Source organism: Eucalyptus grandis, chromosome 2, assembly GCF_016545825.1.
Source record: "Eucalyptus grandis isolate ANBG69807.140 chromosome 2, ASM1654582v1, whole genome shotgun sequence".
NCBI classification, from domain to species: domain Eukaryota; kingdom Viridiplantae; phylum Streptophyta; class Magnoliopsida; order Myrtales; family Myrtaceae; genus Eucalyptus; species Eucalyptus grandis.
Window position 1 is genome coordinate 17,412,421 of NC_052613.1, and position 10,627 is coordinate 17,423,047.

General features: G+C 38.8%; 1 pseudogene; it reads right to left on the reverse strand.

Annotated features, from left to right (window-relative positions):
• Nucleotides 1-2,363: 2,363 nt before the first annotated feature.
• On the reverse strand, nucleotides 2,364-4,959 carry LOC120290538 (annotated as a pseudogene).
• Between the last annotated feature and the right edge of the window lie 5,668 nt (nucleotides 4,960-10,627).

The following is a 10,627-nucleotide window of genomic DNA, read 5'->3' on the forward strand; positions in this document are numbered from 1 at the left end:
AATCGGTTTGATTCAAACACCGACTAAATTCGTCAAAGTAAGGGATCCAAGCACAAGAGCCACCAACTCGATCGGATGGTTCCTTAATAGCATTGAAGTCCCCCGCTACCAACCAAGCTGAGGTCTGCAAAGAGGTGTTCATCTGGATGAGGTCCGCCCAAAGGAAGTGACGGGAAATGAAGGTATGCTCGCCATAGACAACCGAGACACAACACTCCAAACTAGAAGAAAGACGCCTCAATCTCCCATGAATTACCTGAGCATTATCCACAAAGGCATCAAAACTGACTACAAAAGGGTCCTAGCCAACCCAAATTCTCCCTCCGGGGAGTGCTCATAATTAGCCCTCCAACTCCACCCCTTTAATAGCTTCGAGGAAATGGAATGGAAAAGAGAATCTAGGACTTTAGTTTCCAAAAAACCAACAAAACTCAACCTATTCGAGGACACCAAATTCCGTGCTTCAGCCTGCCTGATGGGGCCAACTAAACCCCTAATATTTCATTTGCCTATGTACATAGAGTATATATAAGGACAAGGGGCCTATCGTCTTTTGCTTGAGCATCGCAGGCCAGTCACTATTCCAGGCGGATCAGCAGGGGGCGGAGCTGGGCAAGGATTCTGAATCTCCTCCTGTCTGGATGGGGAAGCAAAGAGAGGGGGCGATGGGATGTCCTGCTGCGAACTAGCCATCCTACCAAGAGGATTCGAGCTCGGAGAAAGAGTGCGTCCCAAGCCTTTGCCTTCATAGGCGCTGCTGATCTGAGCAACGTCAAATTCGTCTAGCTCATCTTCAGAGCTCGAGGATGAGGCTGATGATGTGTCTCCCTCCTTCCTGGTCAGAGCAGAAGGAGAAGGACCACCTCCCCTAGATTGAGCTTTCTTCTGTATCTGTACAGACTACGACGAGGCAGCACTCTTCTCCCCCGTAGAGGCCTCCTTCATTTTCGAGACTTGGGTGGCCTCCTTAGTTAACTCAGAGTGCTCTATAGACTCCAAGGGTTGTTTCTTTTTCTTTCCCCCAACCTGAATCCACTCCAACTCTGAGGTCCTTGGCACAATAGTCATCGTTGGAACAGGGGCTTGCGCCTTCTCAAGGTTAGCAGGGTTAGCACTATCAAGGATACGCTGAGGAGCTTTAACTTGAATGGTTGTGCTTGTAGGGGCTTCACATTCTGTGTCCGAAGGTACCACAGCTCGGGCAAACCATCGGTCTCCACTCGTACTCAATAGACACTGTCCAAGACTCACCATTGAGGATAACATATACCGAGTTGCAGTGAGGATGCGAAGCAGAGATATTTACATATACTCTAACGAATGAGATCATCTTCATTTGTTTAGTACAGAGATCAACAAATAAAGGTTTACCCACCACACTCGCAATAGCACTTATCCCAAGCGCCAACCAAAAAGCGTAAGGGATGCTCTTGAGCCTTATCCAAACAGGAATGGAGGTTTGATTGACTTTCTTAAGCTCCAAAAGAGGACGCTACTACTGAAGAATTAGCGGAACTCTAGCCACAGTGAGTGGTCCCTCGTCAAGAATCTTCCTACGAAACTCTCGGTCTGGGATGTGGAAGAAGTAGAACCCTTGGTCATTAGCCATTACCTCAGCCAATTTCAGTCCCCATGCATGTTTCAGGGTATTTTCAATCAATTTAAATGGGAGTTTCTTCCCCCACATAATGTCCAACAAGACATTCATGCCACTTCGGGTACGTGGCCTCTAGAATCTCCTTAGACAAGGTAACAACAGGCTTGTTATTCACAAAGGTTGGTGGCACATAGGCTAGGTCGTAGCCCTTCAACGCCATCTTAGCTACGCTAGCCCAGGAGCGGGCTGGTGGAGGTTTTAAGGTCCTGCCTTGTTGAACTTTGGAAGGAGCCCCACTGGAAGAGGGTCTTGCGCGGCTATGCCCGCGTCTTCCTTGCAAGCCTTGTGGGGCCTTGGGAACAGCCAGAAGGGCCTCCTTATTGCCAGACGGAAGGGCTTCGAAGGAACCCGTAAGTCGCTCAGCCCCAGGGGATGAGGGGTTACGGGAAGGAGATGGGGAAAGCCTTAAAAGGCTTCGCCCACGAAAGCCTTTCACCACCTGCTGGGCCTAAACAAACTGGCCATCGAGCGTACCAGAAGACGAAGCCATGAGCCCAGAAATCCCGATGGAAAACCTAACCCTAGAGTCGAATGAACATTGCACCAGAAGAAAGGTGTACCGGTCCAATCGCTTCGGTGGAGTTGAAGACCAAGGGAAGGCGAGCTCAGGCACAAAAAACCAGCCCCAACTGTCGGTCTAAACTTCTAAGAGCTGCTCTGCACCAGACGACAGGAATAGTGCAAAAATCGCAGCTTAGAGAGAACATCATGAACAGTAAATCGAGGAGATGCAAATGGCAAAGCTGTGAGGTATAATTTCATGTTTGTATTTCTCAAAAAATGTGGCACCAAACTCTACATATTTGCAACAATTTCACGAAGACTCTAGACCATCTTAGCCTTAATTTCGTGGGAGCTACCTCCTGATTCAATATCATGTAAAGTACCATACGAAGCACTCCTCGTCCACCTATGTAAGATGTAGCGAGATGGAAGCTCCCTAATATCTAGAGTCTAGAACAATCTCAAAGCATGTCTACACAATACATTGTCCGATTCAAACATTTGACGACCACAAATCACATTGAGATTGGATGAAGAAAAGGTAACGATATGTTTCTCATTCTCATTGCCGCACTTACAGATCAAATATCTGCTGATGGCCCCTTGCTCATGAATCTTGGCACCCAGATACCTGTAGCTTTGATTCCCTCTAGAAAACTCTGAAAACGAGAAGGGTATAAAACCTCTTACATTGCTCTTCCATCGGTTCATTTATCTGCAAAAATGCCTGCAAGTTAAATGAATTTTAATCTTCTTTCCTTTCATTGCCAAGACGTTGCTCCAAACCTTGCTCATATCTCATAACAAATTCATCAAGTGACATTTGAGAATTTAAATATGGATCAAAAAAGGCATCTAGACTTCCATCAATGGGAATTCCAGAAAATATGTTCCACGCAAGTACAGTGGAACCCAGTTTTCGCGCTTTTCGTACATTTCCTTCAGCCAAGCATCTTCCCTCAGGTCACATTTGCTGAGAAGAGCATCTCATGCAGCATCAAATTCACCAACTGTATGACTTTGATAAACACACTTCTCATATTCATATTTACAATCACTACTCAATGGACTCAAATGCTCACGTTCTTTTTTCTAAATTTGCCACATTAAGAATCGATGATGGCTCGAAGGAAAAACCTGTGCAATCGCTTGCAAAATGGAATCATCATGATCAGCTATTATTGACTTGGGATGGCACCCAGACATTGCCCTGAGCCATGTCTCAAACAACCATATTAATGGCTCCTTTGATTCATCAGCAACTAGAGTACATCTAAGAAGAACCGGCTGCTTGTGGTGATTAACACCAACAAAAGTAGCAAATGGCACCACACAATTGTTTTGCTTATAGGAGGTATAAAAAATGATGGCATCACCAAAGTGACTGCAGGAAAACCTAGATCAACCATCAGCCTAGAAAAGACTCCTACAGCAACCCATCTGTACATCGACAGCATAAAAGAATCCGATGTCCTCAGCTTGTCAGTTCTGAAAGTAATTATGAAGCACGGTATACCAATCCATTATGGTTTTAAGTAATGCCTAGTTTTTCCAATGTTTCATTAATCTCTCTAAAAAATTTCCTAGAAGCTGCACCTCTGTTGCCTTTCATTTGCATCTCAAGCTCATGGTTATGCTCTAGTTGATAACAATCAACAATCAACCTTCCATTATCATGCCTCTTAATCATCATAAATGCGCCACACCCAACCATAGAAGGATGCTAAAATCGTTCTCTCTAGCAGACAAATCTCTAAGAAGTAATCAAACCATCATCATTTTTTGATCGCAACAACTAACCAATATGAACTCTATCTCCTGCATTCCCAGCATATGTATCACAATACTGGTACGCTTTGTCAGCTGAATCAAACTTTAGACCCACATAGGGCTCAAGTTTCACTTGTCCTTCATTTGCCTCGGTTAGATGCATTTGGCACTGACAATACCTGAAGAAGATGAGTATCCATTATCAACAACATCAAGCTGTTTTGTCCGTGGCTTACGGCACAAATCAACTACTTTAGCAGTTGTTGCTGAACTTTTGCACTGGGAATTGGCAGGATGATTCTCCTCACAAGCGTTGAGATCATGATTATGATCTTTCGCAAGTTGGTCAAGGACCCACTTGCCAGAATCAGATCTTTTTCACCCTTATGAATGCAGGGTATCCTGTCCATGAATTAATCTGAAACCCTTCTTTCTGGCATGCAAATCTCCTATTACAAACCAATCCATCCACTAGCGATTGATACAACTGACCAAACCGTATTCTAAAACCCACTCATGATGCATAAATGCCATAGAATATACGAACATCAACTGCGGTATCAAACTCTAATCCCACTTGGCTCCTGTTCAAACTCTTCTTCCCCTGCCCTCATTGAAATCCCTCTCACAAACAGCACCAAGCATTCCTCAGTCTTTAAAGCTGTACCTGAAAGAAGAAAATAAAGTAAGCGAGATAACATAGAAACCTCAATAAGTCAGCTCATTGTAACTATAGCTAAATATCAGGAGAATCAAGGACTGGAATCATAAGCAACATTACTTATAAAAATAACAGCACTATCAATATAAAAAGAGTCATGCTAGATTTACTTAAACTCGTCTGCAAAATTCGAATACAAAGTGAATCGACCAACTGCAAGTGGTCCTTTAAATAAATGGATCATAGTCAAAACTCAATAGGAGTCTGCCATATGTATACCAATTTCTGTAATCTGCGTCTGTACACCAAGCATTATTCTTATACAGCCAAAAACTCGATTTAGACATCCTAATCTATCACTGACCATCGCCCGATTTAGCTCAGCCACCAGGCCCAAAAGAAAGCAGCATCAGCAATATCAGTAGTCCTTGTTGCATTGTCACATATTCTACACTAAAACCAAAAATTCCGTAAGGACAATAGAACACATAGAATACTAATTTGTTCTTCTACTCTGAATAAGAGTCAAAACCAAATCCAATGAATCAATTCTAAGCAAAACGACCACAAGCATGGTAGTTCAATGTTTGGGTGTATCCATGACAAGATTTCACAAGAGGTCTCAATTTGAACAGATCTGGGAAATTTTTTTAAAAGGGCCACATGGACGTACCCGCTTCTGGTAGTTGGAATTGTGGTAGTAGTTAATTAGGGTAATCCCTAGTAGTTGGGTTAGTCCTCTTAGGCTCATTTCCTGAGAAATCCATGAGCATTAGCTATGACTGAAGTAAACGCTACTAATGGGTACAAAACTCCCACTTCGTAGTTCACTCCTTCACACCCTTTCAGTAGGTGAAAAAAATTCTAAGCAAATCCAAAGCAGGTTCGCAACACGAAATGCACCATTCGTCAAATGTCGACCAAGCACATCACATTGTATTGCGAACACGCACACATATACTATAGACAATCATCCTCACAAACTGAGTGAGGATCTTGAAACCCTTTAAGCTCTAGTGAAGCACACCAATCAAGAACAGTTCTAACATTAACAACGTCTAGAGGGGTGGTGGCAGCTTAACCAGCCACCCTCTCTCTTCACGGTCTCCGTTATTTTTTATATTCTTTTTTCTTTCTTTATTTTAATTTCTCCTAAATTATTAAGGATTGCAAGATTACTTTTCATCTCTCTCTCAATAATAAGGTGAAGACATAAGATAATAACAGATTGTAATCGTGACTATCTTCATTTTATATTAATAGTAACTCCATCAGTTGGATGTGATTCTGGCAACAATCGTCATTTAGCTGATTTGGCCAACTAGCATTCTAAAAATTGTAATGAACCTTGTTAGCATGTGCCCCCACAACACCAGTTACATTAATTAATAGTAGAAATAACATATTTTCAAACTCTTTGAAAATGAAAAAATTCATGTGTTCTAATTAAGATACTTATTATGACAAGAAAATGGGGTGATTATCTTCATCATATTGTACAAATAAAGGTATAGACTGAACATGGTGATACAAGAGCTCCAAGTAATACCTCGGCATCATTAGATAGCATATAACCAGCAAGCAACAACCACAATCCAGCATGAACGTAAACACAAATTCACATTGCATTTCCACATCCACTTAACACATATTCACATTCATTCACAGAAAAGATATGCACAGCAATAGGAGCTGCACTCCAATTTATTAGACTACATTGATCAGTCTATGCTTCATGAATTTATTAGACTACATTGATCAGTCTATGCTTCATGAATCATCTGAGTATTAACAATTCAGTTCATCAACATTTTCAGCTAATTTCACAGAGTTGAGTTTATCCGCCCTAGAGCACCATAAGCATATCGAGACTGAGACCTTTAGGAATTGACTCAAAAGTGAATATCAATATCAATTTAGATTTACTTAACCTATCCAAATGGTACGGTATGAATCATTCAATCAGACAAAGATGATCTCAGTAAGGTTCGAAGTCATTTTATACTAATATGACTTTGGCATTTCACCAAACACTTGATGTGCATTCGATTAAACGCCACAAGGAAACAACAAGATAGTGAGAACCCCAACCCAATCAGTACAAGATCATCAAGACTGAATCGAAAGTTACTAATATAATCTCAGGCGTTACCGATGTTCATGCTAACAACAACAAAGCTCTCGGTTTCTCTTACACATGCGTAATGGATGAATGTACTGAACTTCCACGCTCAATGAAAACTGAAAGCTCCAAGGCTCCAATTTGTCGAAGGTTTGAAGGAATTTCTTGGTTCAATAAACTCGAGTCCATTGAAGGAGCACATGGATTCGAAGCTCAAGCGCGCGAGAACATTGCGATCCGAAAGCACTGGATGTGGTAAGGTAAGCAGCGGATTCCGGCAACGATCAGCGGGGCAGAAGCCTCTGGAATACGTAGAGGATCGAGAAAGAGGCTTTGAGGGGCGTTTCACTTCTCCTTTCTCCTGCTCACGTCGTCAATTCTCACCATCTCCTCTCCGGTTTTGATTGATCTCCGAGGGAATCGAAGGCTTCCCATGGAAGAAGATGATGATCTCGAGCTCTTCTTGACGGAAGTGGACTTCCAACAAATTAAGTGTTTGTCTTGGAGTTGTGAATTTGGGGGTGATAGGGCTGGATTTTTTTGAAGCCCACAAACGGAATGAATGTGGCTGGACTCCATAGATGGATCTTTCATTGATCTTCGTTGTTTTTTTCATTATTATTATTGTTCTGTTTTTTTTTTCCCTATTATATATTTATTAATTTTTAAAATAAACGCATATTTGAATGTAAAGAACTCAGGTGTCGAACGATGGTGAGCATGTTGCAATTTCATAGAAGTAGGCATATGACGTACATGATTGATGAATATTGGTGGCGGCTAATAAAGAATATGAAAGTGCAATAGAGGCAGCTAATGAATATGATAGAAAGCTTATCCATTAGTCGTTAATAAAGAATCCAAAAATAAAAAATAAAAGAAAAAGCTTTAGATTAAAAGACAGAGGCAGCTAATAGTATGATTAAATAGGAAATTCTAGAATGGTTTGATTTTGTATGTTGAATAGAGCCAAATTAGAAGATGAGTATGTCAAGAGATAGAAATGAGAGCCAAACTTGATAATAGAGATAAATTGTCTCATAGTAATTGATAAAGAAAAGTTATGATTTTGAATTAAAGTATATTCTGGACTAATTAATATCATTGCAATAGGAATAAAAAATAGCAAAAGATTGTGTCCAAATTGTATAGGCCAAAAAAAGTTGAGAGGTAGTCTGTCATTTGGTCCTTGCATGAAATCCTTTTGATATTTATGAGATAGGAGGGACGTGCATACAATGCTTAAATATAGGATTTTTCTATTTTGGTCAAACTAAATACAGGATTTTCCTTTGCGTAAATACGCAAGTGTTTTTTTTTTTTTTTTATGTGTAAAGAGATCTTTAAGATCTTTAAGGCAATTATTTATTTATTTACAGAATTCAAAAAATAAAGAAATAAAGAAATCATGTAGAAGCATTTATTCAGGCATGCCAAAATTCGAGGGATGAAGAGAGATCGTCTTGATGGCATCCTATCACTTGTAAGAAAATATAGAGATCAAATCAAACCAATAAGAACAGTTTACACAAGCATTACCCTAACGAAATCAAATATGTCCATCTCGCAAAATCATACCTTAATGCCTCGACCTTGCTTGCTGGTTGTTTTCCACACTTTGCCTATTGAAGAATTGTTCTCCATGCTTCTCTCCCCTTTGTTGATTTACAATGCAACTACATAGATTTATATCCCTTTAATGTTCAATTGTCACCACTCTTAACTTACTCTTTGGGTGTATGTTAACTGCTCAGTTCATATAAATTGACATTCAAATTTGATAATTGTACAAGGATTCAAATGCCTTTTGTGGGACTCGAGCGAACTTTCATAAGGTGAGTTGATTCATATTCCATCCCAACGAATGAGCCAGCATTTTTAGTGCAACACACTCATATCTTTTCTAGTGCGACTTCATTCTTGGGCAAAGAATTGCAAGACCAACAGTCAATAAACTTTAGGTCCTATTTATCGATTTAGAAGACTAGCAAACCGCTATTGTCAATTTCACCAACATTGTAAAGAAGTTACCATCAACAAATGCAATAATTAGTTATCAATATTTTTAGAAAATTTACCACTTAATCAAAATCTTATTAGTGATATTGATAACTTACAAAGAGATTAAGCATAGCTTGTACGCGATGTGAAGATGATGAAGAGTAGAGCCTCCTTTGCGGACGATGTGGCCGGAGAGAGAGAGAGAGAGAGAGAGAGAGAGAGAGAGGCGGATAATGGTGTGGCTTCTGGGCTTTGTAGTGGTCCAAGTAATGCAAGTTGGGTCCAAATGATGTAAGTTGGACTTGATGGATGGGCCGGTGCGACTAAGCAAGTGACTGAATTTGAGGTTTTTCTCTCCTTTTTTATTTTTTATTTACCATTTCTACTTTATTGTTATTATATATATCTTTTTTATTTTGTATATTACATATAAATATACGTATTTACAAAACATATGCTTGATGTGTTGACAAAAATTCATATCCCAAAAAAAAAAAAAAAAATCATTATTTTTTTAAGTTTTTTTTTTAAATTTTTATGTAAGATCTAGCTATTATAATTAAGAATTTCACAAATTCTTTATTGTTATATGTTTTAGTTTGATGTTTGTGCGATCGTGGTCGTGGGTCATCGATTAAGAATTCAGGAGTGGGTCTCGAGCTTTTGAAGGCTCATTGATCTTGATCTCTTGCCTTGTTCTACTGAAGTTATCTCATGTTTATGAAGATTGCATGTCTAGAAAAAGGTATAACGGAGGTCAATTTCAATATATATGTGTCTGTACGTATGTGTGTGTGTCTATGTGTGTATGTATATATATACTTTTAAAAAAAAAAAAACTTTGGAATGGTACGTTGATGGTTAAGTTCTTCCATGCACAACGAGAAACTATTACTTGGTATAAATTGATAACTCTATAAAAATAGAGTTATTTTACTTATTTTAGGCAACAATTAATGCATTATCTATGAGAAAATATTTGGATTTCTTTCTGATTATTTGAATTTTCCTTGTTTATGCAGAATAATGAGATATGGAGAAGATAAGGAAAAGAATGGCAACTATCAGGAATTCAAATAAAAGCAGCAGTGGAAGATGAATATCAAATTATGAAATTCTTGATTTTGTTCTCTAATGTTATCTGCAAGTGTTGAGAGATAGATATTTTGGATCTCCTATAAATAGGAAAGAGAGAGAGCAACTAGGTTTTTTTGGTGTTAGATCGTTTTTTCATTCTTCTAAGAGTTTTTCAAGTATTTTTAAGAGAAGACCAAAGTGGTGACAGAATTCTTGTTCTTTGATTCAAGATGCTAGGTTTGATTTATATTTATATTTTTTCTACTATGTTCTAATTTTCTTTTGTTAGGTTACGATGTAACCTAACCATGATGATGTGAATGTCATGATTTTTATGTTTTACAATTGATTTTATTCATGTGAGTTATATATTATTGTGCTTAATGCTTTTGAGTGACTGGCCACCACTTGAATGATTTGATGTGCATGTTTGAGACTGAGAAGTGATAATATGCAATTGCTCATTATAATGTATAACCATGAAATAAACGTGGATAGAGATATACCGCGTTATTTGTGTAGCTTTCGGTGATAAAGTGATAAAAAAGACTCATTGTAAGCCAGGAATATTCATAATTTTTAATGCACTCATGTTTATTTGAATTCACATAGAGATATAGTGGATTAATAAGGTGAGTAGGTTTGCTATACCTAGAGATAGGATAGTAAATAGGTTAGAAAATTCCGCTATCACATGTTTGATATCATTCTTGTATTCACAACAATCTGAAATTTATATCTAGTGGTTATAGTGAAATCGGATGCTCTAACATATTTATCTGATTGATTTTACTGCATTTGGTCTACAAATTTCGTTTTTAATTTATTCTTAATT